The 12,938-nt window shown below is 39.0% G+C and overlaps 1 pseudogene; it reads left to right on the forward strand.

Moving 5' to 3' along the window:
- Positions 1-9,685: 9,685 nt before the first annotated feature.
- LOC112840515 (cardiolipin synthase (CMP-forming) pseudogene) lies at positions 9,686-12,165 on the forward strand (annotated as a pseudogene).
- Positions 12,166-12,938: the final 773 nt, after the last annotated feature.

Below are 12,938 nucleotides of genomic sequence, written 5' to 3' on the forward strand. Positions count from 1 at the left end.
CCAAAGCCCAGAGAGCCGCATGACTCATGTAATGCCACAAAGCTGCTCCAAGGCAGAGCTAAATTTAGTAAGAAACTGGGTGGGCAGAGGTGGCTGCTATCTCTCTTGAGACTGCCAGGCACCTCGGTGAAACCCAACTACACTTCGACTATGACACTCCCCTAATGTGCTTAGTTCAGTGATTCTCAAAGTGTAGTCCAGGAGCCTCTGGGGTCTGAGAGCCTTTCAGGGCATCTGTGAGGTCAAAACTATTTCCATAATGAGACAAAACTATCATTTGCTTTTGTAACTCTCATTCTCTCACATATGTATGGAAGTTCCCAGAGGTGTGTGATGTGTAATATAGCAACAAATTGAAGGCAGAAGCATATATGAGATTATCAACCTGTCACTGAAGAGGTTAGCCTAACTGTATAACTATGCCACTGTTCTCACTAAATCTTTGTTTGGAAAATATATTCTATATATTATTAATATATATATATTTTTAATTTTTTAAATTTTATTATGTTGTTAGTCATCAAACAATATATATTATTTTTATTTAAAAATATGTTATTTATATCGACATTTAACATGTTTTATGTTTATGTACTGTTATTCATTTAAAATACATTAATAAACAGTTTTTACATTTCTCAGTTTTAATTTCTAATGTGGTATATATCAATAGACATAATCCACATCAACTATAGCTTTGGGGGGTGTTCAATAATTTTTAAGATTATAAAGAATTCCTGGATTTAAAAAGTTTGAGGACTGTTAATTTATTCTGATAAACCTAGCAAAGGAAAATTATAGTACTTGAATTTTTCCAACAGGCATATGGTCACGTAAAAGTTGTATAATTATTTCTTAAAAAGGAAAAAAATTGAACGGGGTCCATTTTTGCTTCTTAGAAATGAAACATAGCGCCTTGTGTTGTGGTAGGCCCCATGACTCCCTCAGTTACCTCAAGGATTGGTCTGACTTGAGCTATTCCGTCACCAAAGACTGGATGGAATAACCCTGGTCCTGTGGTGAATAAGGTATGAAATGAGGGCCGGTGTTACTAGGATTTATATCTCAACCCCCACACCCGCTCCTCCTGCTTTCGTCTTAGCTACAAGTACCATCATCACGAGGGGCTGGGGCCAAAAACCTGGGTTCCTCTTCCACTCTCCTCTCACTTTCTGTCACACTCACCACAGCTGTCTGCCTCAACAGCTCTGGTACCTTCGTCTTCGCTGCATCAGCTGCAGTTGAGACAGCCATGATGTCATGCTTGGAGGTGGCTTCTGTCTTGCTGATCTCCACCCTTCTGGTCCCCTCCATAGTGGCTCCGCTCTGCCTCCAGATTAAGCTTTCAATTACATGAATCTGATCATGATCCATCCTGTTCCACCTTCTTCAAGGCCCTTGGTCATCTGGCCCCTGAGGACCAACGAACCCCACTGTCTCACACACCTCTTCCACCACAGAGAACTCTTTATATGTCTGCAAACCCACTGGGCGCGGTAGGGCTTCAGGGCCTTTCCACCTGGGATCGGGAGTTCCCCCAACCTGGAGTACATTCCCTTCCTGTTTGTCTACCTGACCAACTCAAGCCTCAGCTCAAGAACTCCCTTCCGGGGCACCTGGGTGGCTCAGTTGGTTAAGTGTCTGCCTTCGGGTCAGGTTGTGATCTCAGGGTTGTGGGATCGAGGCCCCCTTGGGCTCCTGAGCAGGGAGCCTGATTCTCCCTTCCCCTCTGCCCATCTCCCCCTGCTCCTGCTCTCTCTCAAATAAATAAATAAATAAATAAATAAATAAATAAATCTTAAAACAAAAAACAAACAAAAAAACAACAACTCCCTTCCTTTGGAGGAAACCCCAGCTCCTGGAAAGGCCCCATACAAAGTAAATAATACAGTAAGCCTTTGTTAAACTGCTTCAATGTTAAAATGTTAAATGCAAATGTTCAAATGTTCAAACGAATGAATCCTTCATTTGAAAAAATATTCTATACTGTCTGTTAAATTTCCCTGCCTTCTTAAGTATAGCATAACAAACTGAGCTGATAATTGCCATCCTGCAGGGTCAGTGGTCTTTGCTCTGGATGCCAGGCCTCATTGTGCATGCCGCAGGGTAGAGACAGTGAGTTGGAATGAATCTTCATCGACCTTCGGACTTGACCCAGAAGTTAGTTTTCTCTTAATATATCTTAATATCAACTGTTTTCTTGTCTTCTGCTTATTTCTCCTTAAAATGGAATCACAGGGTGAGAGCAAGATGATCTGTGTTTCTAAATAGGTGATGGGGATTAAGGAATACACTTAACCATGATGAGCACTGAGTAAAGTATAGAAGTGTTGAATTACAGTATCGTACACCTGAAACTAATATAACATGGTATGTTAACTATACTGGAATTAAAATTGAAACTTAATAAAAACATAAAGAGAAAAAATACCTTTAAAAAAAGATGATTTGTAGTTCTAATAAATTGGCTTCTGGTTAAATGGTTCTGTCACTTTAAGGTTAGTAATATAATACTTATGAAGCTTTTATCCAGTGTAAATAATTCATGGATATTATTCTTATCACTTTCTCATTTAAAACAGTACTTTGTAACATTACTTCGGGCAGCACTTTTCTTATAGTGTCAATATGAAATGGGATAGGTTGTCACAGAACCTTTTGCCTGATTAAAATAACCTGTGATCTCTATTTCTTATTCATAGAGAAAACTTTACAGAAAATATAATCTGTTGAAATAACCCTGTTCAAGCACATAAACCACTTGTCACATGGTAGTGAACAATAAATGCTAGTTCTTCTCCCTTCCATCATTAAAGTCAAATTTGACTAAACTAAGTCCAAAGTTTTCAGCATGGCACGTAAAGCCCTACTGATCTGACCCCCATCCACACTGGAAACGTGCTACTCTCCCCATGCAACTTTGCCTTCCAGCAACCTGCCTTGCCCACGATCCCTGGATACACACCGCCTCTCTTCTCTGCCTTTATTCACTCGGTTTCTCTGCTGGAAATGCCCTTGCTCCATCTGTCTGCCTCCTGCCCTGCCAGACTCCAAGCAGGTATCACGCTCTCCGGAAACACTTCTGGTCCTCCCCAGCGAGGGTTAATTGCTCCACCTTGAAGCTCCAGCCCAACCTTAGGCTGACCTCTCTCAGAGCTCTATGACCTTGGGCAAGGACCTGACCTCTCTTATCTCAGTTTCCTCTCTGTAAAATGAGTAATAATGGTTTCCACCTCGTAGGGTTATTGAGATAATTACTTGAGATTTATGTAAAGTGCTTAGAATAGGACCTGGGACATATTAATTACCCGCTAAGTGCTAGTTGTTATATTTGTTTTGGTATCACTTACCATGATGAAAATATCTGTGCACTTATCTAGGTCTCTATGACTTTTTTTTCCTCCGTCTCTGAGAATCTAGCATACCTCCCAGCAAGTGCTCTGTAAATTGAACTAACACTAATTCTATTATCTATCAATGTACATATAAAGATTTATACCGTAGTAGTCAACAGAGAACAGTAGTCCACATTCTGATCTTTCACTTTACATCATCCATGCTTTTGCCCCCCCCCCTTTTTTTTTCTTTTTTAGGTAGGCTTCATGCCCCGCATGGAGCCCAGTGCTGGGCTTGAACACACGACCTTGAGATCAAGGCCTGAGCTGAAATCAAGAGTAGGATGCTTAACCAATTGAGCCACCCAGCCGCCCATGTTTTTGCCACTTTTAACAGCTATGTACATGTCTATTCATTTCCCTTTATGTTTTTATAATTGATTTGGTTATAAACATCTTTAGCATTAGACAATAAGTGTTTCCTTGTGGCAGCAAACAGTTAGTTATTTGGTCAAAACTCATAAACACCTTTACAACCCTTGAGGTAGATCACCACACTGATCTCCAAAGAGACCGAGCTAATATATAATTTCTCATGAAACTATTTCTTCCCAGACTTGTCATCATTGGATTTTATCACTAGTTTTGTTGCTTTAATGTGAATATAATAGTTTCTCTGAGTTTTTATTTGTCCGTTTGTAATCACTAATAAGGATGGACGTTTTAGCACATGATAAGGTGCTATTTCTTTTCCATCAGCAACAAAACATCTATTCCTTTTTTACTACATTCAAAGTGGAATCCAAATGGTAACCTTATATGTTTCTCTTTTTTTAAGATTTTATTTATTTATTTGAGAGAGAGAGAGAGAGAGAGCAAGCATGAGCAGTGGGAGGGGCAGAGGGAGAGGGAGAAGCAGACTCCCCTCTGAGCCAGGAACCCAACCTGGGGCTCCATCCCAGGACTCTGAGATCATGATCTGAGCTGAAGGATGACGCTTGACTGACTGAGCCACTCAGGTGCCTCAGGGTATATTTCTATAAAATTTTTACACTTCTTCAGATATAAAATACCCTCACCCTATGCCTTTTCTTTTTAACATGTATTTACAACATCTTCAGCTACCACAGAATTTTGTACATCAACAATGCCCTTGTAGTCAGGCGATAGTAATACTGACATTCAATCTGTCCTTTGACAGTCTTCAATAGTATTCAATTATGCTAATTTTTTACTCCAAGCTCCTTTGAAAGGTTGTTTTTAAATAGTTTATTCTTTGACTTATTCAAGGTCTATCCTATGGTATAGCTCCGAGTTTATTCTCTTCCCTACTGAGATCCAATTTCTACAAAGCAGATTGAATAGTGATTCTTTTCCCTGCTATGATACTGTTTCTAGCATGTTATAAAGTTCTGTACAATTTTGAATTTCTGAAATTTCTGTTCTATTGCACTGATGAATCTTTTAAATTGCAAGTTATATGGTTTCAATTGCTGTTACTGTTTGCATTAAGTTTTTAATTTTAATTCCAGTAGAGTTAACATACAGTGTTATATTAGTTTCAGGTGTACAATATAGTGATTCAACAGGCCTATACATTACTCAGTGCTCATCATGATAAGTGTACTCTTAACCCCCATCACCTATTTCACCCATCCCCCCACCCACCTCCCCTCTGGTACCCAACAGTTCTCTATAGTTAAGAGTCTGTTTCTTAGTTTGTCTCTCTCTCTCTTTTTTCCCCTTTGCTTATTTGTTTAGTTCTTAAATTTCATACATACAAGTGAAATCATATGGTATTTGTCCTTCTCTGACCAGCTTATCTTGCTTAGCATTATACCCTCTAGCTCCAACCATGTCATAGCAAAAGGCAAAATTTCATTCTTTTTTATGGCTGAGTAATATTCCACAGTATATACCACATCTTCATCCATTCATCAATTGATGGGGACTTGGGCTGTTTCCATATCTTGGCTATTGTAAATAATGCTGCAGTAAGCATCGGGGTGCATATATTCCTTTGAATTAGTGTTTTTGTATTCTTTCGGTAAATACCCAGGAGTGTGGTTACTGGATCATAAGGTAGCTCTCTTATTAACTTCTTGAGAAAACTCCATACTCTTTTCCACAATGGCTGTACCAGTTTGCACTCCTACCAATACTGCACAAGGGTTCCTATTTCTCCACGTCCTCTCCAACACCTGTTGTTTCTTGTGTTGTTGATTTTAACCATTCTGATAGGTATGAGGTGGTACCTCATTGTGGTTTTGATCTGCATTTCCCTTATGATGAGTGATGAACATCTTTTCATGTGTCTATTGGCCATCTGTAGATCTTCTTTGGAAAGATGTCTGTTCGTGTCTTCTGCCCATTTTTAAATTAGATTATTTGGTTTTGGGGTGTCGAGTTATATCAGTTCTTTGTATATTTTGGATACTAACCCTTTATCAGAGATTTCAGTTTGCAAATATCTTCTCCCATTCAGTTGGTTGTCTTTTAGTTTTGTTGATTGTTTCCTTTGCTGTGCAGAAGCTTTTAATTTTGATGTAGTCCCAATAGTTTATTTTTGCTTTTGTTTCCCTTGCCTCAGGAGACATACCTAGAAAAATGTTGCTAGAGCTGATGTCAGAGAGATTACTGCTTGTGTTCTTTTCAAGGATTTTGATGGTTTCCTGTCTCACATTTAGGTCTTTAACCCATTTTGAGTTTATTTTTTGTGTATGGTGTAAGAAAGTGATCCAGTTTCATTCCTTTTCACATAACTGTCCAGTTTTCCTAACACCATTTGTTGAAGAGACTGTCTTTTTTCCCCATTGCGGATTCTTTGCTGTTTTGTTGATGATCCATTGACCATATAGTTGTGGGTTCAATTCTGGGTTTTCTATTCTGTTCCATTGATCTATGTGCCTGTTTTTGTGCCAGTACCATATTGTTTTGATCACTACAGCTTTGTAGTATAACTTGAAATCTGGAATTGCAATACCTCCAGCATTGCTTTTGTTTTTCAAGATTGTTTTGGATATTTGCGGTCTTCTGTGGTTCTCCACAAATTTTAGGATTGTTTGTTCTAGTTCTGTGAAAAATGTTGGTATTTTTTTATTATGTTCAGTTAGCCAGCATACAGTACATCATTAGTTTTTTATGTAGTGTTCAACAATTCATTAGTTGTGTATAGCACAACACAGTGCTCATCACAACACGCCCTCCTTAATACCCATCACCTGGTTACCCCATTCCCCCACAACCCTCCCCTCTGTAACCCTCAATTTGTTTCCCAGAGTCCTGAGTCTCTCATGGTTTGTCTCCCTCTCTGATTTCTTCCCGTTCAGTTTTCCCTCCCTTCCCCTGCGGTCTTCTGTGCTATTTCTTATATTCCACATATGAGTGAAACCATATGAAAACTGTTTTTCTCTGCCTGACTTACTTCACCTAGCAAAATACCCTCCAGTTCCATCCATGTCAAAGCAAACGATGGGTATTCATCCTTTCTGATGGCTGAGTAATATTCCATTGTATATATGGACCACATCTTCTTTATCCATTCTTCTATTGAAGGGCATCTCAGCTCCTTCCACAGTTTGGCTATTGTGGACATTGCTGCTATGAACGTTGGGGTGGAGATGCCCCTTCTTTTCACTACATCTGTATCTTTGGGGTAAATACCTAGTAGTGCAATTGCTGGGTTGCAGAGTAGTTCTATTTTTAACTTCTTGAGGAACCTCCATACAGTTTTCCAGAGTGGCTGCACCAGTTTGCATTCCCACCAAGAGTGTAAGAGGGTTCCCCTTTCTCCGGATCCTCACCAACATCTGTCATTTCCTGTCTTGTTAATTTTTGCCATTCTAACTGGTGTAAGGTGGTATCTCATTGAGGTTTTGATTTGGATTTCTCTGATGCCGAGCGATGTTGAGCACTTTTTCATGTGTCTATTAGCCATTTGTATGTCTTCTTTGGAGAAGTGTTTGTTCATGTCTTCTGCCCATTTCTTGACTAGATTATTTGGTTTTGGGGTGTTGAGTTTGAGAAGTTCTTTATAGATCTTGGATACCAGCCCTTTATCCGAAATGTCATTTGCAAATATCTTCTCCCATTCCATGGGTTGCCTCTTAGTTTTGTTGGCTGTTTCCTTTGCTGTGCAAAGCTTTTTATCTTGATGAAGTCCCAAAAGTTCATTTTTGCTTTTGTTTCCCTTGCCTTTAGAAACGTGTCTTGAAAGAAGTTGCTGTGGCCAATGTCAAAGAGGCTACTGCCTATGTTATCCTCTAGGATTTTGATGGATTCCTGTCTCACATTGAGGTCTTTCATCCATTTTGAGTTTATCTTTGTGTATGGTGTAAGAGAATGGTCTAGTTTCATTCTTCTGCATGTGGTTGTCCAGTTTTCCCAGCACCATTTATTGAAGAGACTGTCTTTTTTCCATTGGGTATTTTTTCCTGCTTTGTCGAAGATTAGTTGACCATAGAGTTGAGGGTCCATTTCTGGGCTCTCTATTTTGTTCCATTAATCTATCTGTCTGTGATGTTATATGTGTCTAGGAATTTATCTATTTCTTCTAGATTGCCCAATTTGTTGGCATATAATTTTTCATAATATTCTTTTATAATCTTTTATATTTCTGTAGTGTTGGTTGTTATTTCTCCTCTTTAATTTCTGATTTCATTTATTTGAGCTCTCTCTCTCATTTTTGTTTTGTTTTGCTTTTTTGAGTCTGGCTAAAGTTTTATTGATTTTATTGATCTTTTCAAAGAACCAGATCTTGGTTTCATTGATCTGTTCTATTGTTGTTTTGTTTCTGTTTTGTTTATTTCCAATCACTGTTACATGCTCTACAGTGTATCAGGATAAGAGGAATGTTATTGCCCATCTAAAATGGTTTTGATGTTTTTGCCCTCATTTCTTCTCAGGGGTGGAGAAGTGAGAACAATGAGAGTCAAGATGGTCAGGGAACCTTACCTTTCTTCCCCATCTGCAGAATTTGGATGGCTGTAATGGTTTACAGCAGACCTCAGCAACTGGCTGCCCTACCTGACCTACAGTCTTGTTTTGTTGAGAGGATGAGGGTAACATGGAGTTGGTGTGTCAGGGTATTGCAGAGTTTCAGCTTGGGATAATGAAAGTGTTCTGGAAATGGACAATGGTAAGGGTTGTACAACAATGTGAATATACTTAATGCCACTTAATTGTGCAGTGAAAAACACTAAAATGGTGGGGTGCCTGGGTGGCTAAGTCAGTTAAGCATCTGACTCTTGATTTCAGCACAGGTCATGATCCCAGCATCGTGAGATCAAGCTCCAGGTTGGGCTCAGTACTCAACAGGGAGTCTGCTTCCCTCCCTCTTCCTCTGCCCCTCGCTCCTGCCCTCACTCAAGCGCACAGGCGTGCATGCACACACACTCTCTCTCTCTCAAAATAAACAAATAAAATCTTTTAAAAAAACATTAAAATGGTAAGTTTTATGTTACATATATTTTACCACAACAGAAAACTTTTTAAAGGGATTATAAACATAGGGAATAAGGGATAAGATGAAAAATCTTTCTGATATAAAAAAGCATAGTGCAAAATTATATCTATAATATCACTGAAAGAATGTAAAATTGATACAAATGAAAAAAGATTAGAAAGGATCACAAATAATTAAAAGTACAATATTTTAGGACCATGCAATTATGTATGAATATCTTCTTTCTTTAATTTATAATGTTAATAATGTTGGCACAATGTTTTTGATTTCATTTAACATAACTGGGTAGTGAGTGATATCCTCTTCGTTCCCTCCCCTAAATGCTGAATTTGAACAAAGGAATGTATATAGATAAGTTTAAAAGTACAGAGAAACACCTCCTTCTGCCATGAGGGCTCAAGGAATAAGTCAGTCTGGAAATGCTTGAAAAGCAACAGAAAAAAAAATTCTCACCTGGATGAGTCCCTGGTTTATTCTCACTGTTGATCTCTGCCTAATAGAATGGCTTTTTATAACTCTTCTTTACTTATTACTTGCCAGAGTGGACTAAAAAATCATCTTTGAAAATTACTTCCTGTATCAGGAGCAGAATCAATTAATATGAATGCCTCCAGTGGTCATGGTATTTACAACCCTAGATCCTTCCTTGGGTTACTTGTGCAGAATAGGATGCAAAGTAGCTATAGCACATTATAGTTCAAGGAAGGAAATGAACTTTATTTGACCACTTAGTACTGACCACATGCCAGATTCTGGACTAGGCATTTAGGTGAGTATTTTAGCTTACTTCAGAGCAAAGGTAGGTATCTTTATTTCTATTTCAAAGATGAGAGACTTAAGGTTCAAAGGATTAAGGAACTTGCTAGTGACTTACAATTCTGGTAATATGAAGAAAGAGGTAAACTACCTGAAAGTCCTCCACTCTCGTACCCTGGAAAGGTTGGATATATTTATGACCAAAAAGATAACATTTTAAATGCATGGATGAATTCACAAGAAAAGGGTAGAAATATATAAACATTAGCAACAAGAGAAAGGCATAAAGGAGAGTAGTGAGAATAGTTAGTGAGAACAGAGCCTGTGGCTTCCTGAGGAAAATGTTAGAACCCAGTAACTTAGGCATTTGGATTTTACCACCTTGTGAGAACTGAAAACAAGTTCTTGGTCCTGCAAAGAATAGAAGTTAGAACTGAGGCCCATACACACAGCCAGGACCATCTAAAAGCAGAATGCTCAGTAAAAAGGTGAACTAGGAAGAAAAAATCCATCTACCAGCACCGAATGACAACAAAGAATGTCCATGTTTTTGTTTGGAATCAAAGTGAGGAAAAAAAAAACTTTCAGTTGAGAATATGAAAACATGGAGCCTTATTTAATGAGGATTTGTATTTCGTTTTCTCCTAGTTACTTCTTTTTGGTTATTGTCAGAACTCCCAGGTCAAGGAATTCTTCTAATAATTGATCCCAAAACAATGATACTATACTTAATTCTTCTCTGGCAGGAGGCCAATCCAGTCCACAAGGATTTCTCTCCAGAAAAAAAGCAAGTGTCATCAGTGATGAGCTCACAATCAAAATTTTAAAAATACATAAGGTAGATGGAACTAGAGAGTATTATGCCAAGTGAAATAAGTCAGTCAGAGAAAGACAAATATGTGATTTCACTCATATATGGAATTTAAGAAACTAAACAGATGAGCATATTTGGAAGGGGGAAAAAAGGAGAGAGGGAAGCAAACCATGACAGACTCTTAACTACAGAGAACAAACTGAGGGTTGCTAGAGGGAGGTGGGTGGGGGATGGGCTAGATGAATGATGGGGATTAAGGAGGGCATTTGTTGTGGTGAGCACTGAGTGTGATATGTAAATGATGAATCACCAGATTCTACTCCTGAAACCAATATTGCACTGTATATTAACTAACTAGAATTTAAATATAAATTTGAAGAAAAAATAATTTTTAGTATGCCAGTTAATTTCCAATAAAAACATATTTGTAGGGACGCCTGGGTGGTTCAGTCCGTTAAGCATTTAACTCTTGATTTTGACTCAGGTCATGATCTCAGGGTCGTGAGATGGAACACCCACCCCACCCCCACCCCCAATCAGGCTCTGTGCTGGGATGGAGCCTCCTTAAGAGTCTCTCTCTCCCTCTCCCCCACCCCTCCCCCCTCCACTCATGCATGCACTCCCACACTCTCCCTCTCTCAAAAAAATTAAATAAATAAAATAATAGGGACACCTGGGTGGTGCAGTCAGTTGAGCATCAGACTCTCGGTTTTGGCTCAGGTCATGATCTCAGGGTCGTAGGATCGAGTCCCATGTCGGGCTCTACACTCAGCATGGAGTCCACGTGAAGATTCTCTCCCTCTGTCCCTCCCCTGCACTCTCTCTCTCTCTAAGGTAAATGAATAAATCTTTAAAATATATATATATTTGTAACAATAATAAAAAAATAAAAACACATAAGGAAAAAAGTCACCCTGTGCACAAGTCAGCAGACACAGTAAATATCAGAATTTGAGGCCTAAAAACTTGAGACAATGGAATTGAAATTTTAAAAAGTAGAATTTCTAGAAATAAAAAAATAGTCATTGAAATTGCAAATAGTGGATGAGCCAAATAGCTTATTAGACACCTGAAGAGAGAAACTGGATGATAGATATGAATCCATCCCCTGGAAGAGGCCATTGTTTGCGCACAGGGAAGGTGATCCTCATTCTGCTACTGAGGACCCAGGCAGACCATGGGGCCTGGCAAGCACTACCAAGCCTGTAGGAAAACCCATGGACAATTCCATATACATTGTCAATGAGGAGAATCAACTTGACCCCAGTTTGGGGCTATTTGATTACTAGAGAAGATTTTGATATGGTAGTAGGAGATTTCACTCTAGTTGGGCTTACTGACTTGTTGGGTGGATTTATTGCTTAAAATTGGGATAATTATTAATCAGCTTTGGAAAATATTCTTGGTCCACTTGCTGATGAAATCCCTATCAGCACCCTATATATTAGCTTGACCTGTGCAGATCTTACTCTAGTTTCACTTGTTTATATGATAATTTCAAAGATGTAATATTGGCTGCTACCATTTTTATGTCAGATATTGAATTTTCTTCCAACACTGAGAACACCTGCTAAGTATTTCAATCCTTGCTGTGTCACCACAACTTAAAACCAGCATGCATCAGCAAAGTAAACACAGTAGTCCAGTTAATCTTGGCAGTTTCTTTGGCAGCTCTGGTTTTCAATTATGCTGACAGTATTTATCTTCAGATACGGTGGTGTTTCATATTTTGCAGCACAGCCACATTAGTTTACAGTTACTATCATGCTCAGAAAGCTGGTCAGGGGAAAAAATGAGATGAAAGTCATCCATCATCTTTAGGAAGGAAGTGGTATGCACCATTGGCAGCAGGGCCACTCGGAAATCTACAGGAATTTCCCATTTTAGTGTTCAGCCTCAAAAAGGACGTGTCAGAACAAACCGTATTCAAAATTGAAGTAGCACATTGAAAATAAGGTTTATCATGAAGATATGCAGAATTTCCAGTGTATTTTTGAAAGATTTTATTTATTTGAGAGAGAGCATGAGAGAGAGATTACAAGTAGGGGGGAGGTGTAGAGGGAGAAGCAGACTCCCTGCTGAGCATGGAGCCCAAAGCAGAACTTGACCCAGGACCCTGGGATCATGACCTGAGCCGAAGAGAGACGCTTAACCAACTGAGCCACCCAGGCGCCCCCAGTGGATTTTTAAATGCAAAGAGAACTTAGAATACCATTTTATTTTGGGGTTCTTTCATTTTTTTGATGGCTGAGTAGTATTCCATTGTGTGTATATATATGTGTATATATACCACATTTTCTTTATCCATTCATCTGTCGATGGACATCTGGGCTCTTTCCATAATTTGGTTATTGCGGATATTGCTGCTATAAACATCGGGGTGCACGTAACCCTTCGGATCCCTACATTTGTATCTTTGGGGTAAATACCCAGTAGTGCAACTGCTGGGTCGTATGGTAGCTCTATTTTCAACTTTTTGAGGAACCTCCATACTGTTTTCCAGAGTGGCTGCTCCAGCTTGCATTCCCACCAACAGTGTTGGAGGGTTCCCCTTTCTCTGCACCCCCAC

This window comes from Callorhinus ursinus, unplaced genomic scaffold, assembly GCF_003265705.2.
Source record: "Callorhinus ursinus isolate GAN/ISIS: 27379988/994484 unplaced genomic scaffold, GSC_fseal_2.0 scaffold76, whole genome shotgun sequence".
Classification (NCBI taxonomy): Eukaryota; Metazoa; Chordata; class Mammalia; order Carnivora; family Otariidae; genus Callorhinus; species Callorhinus ursinus.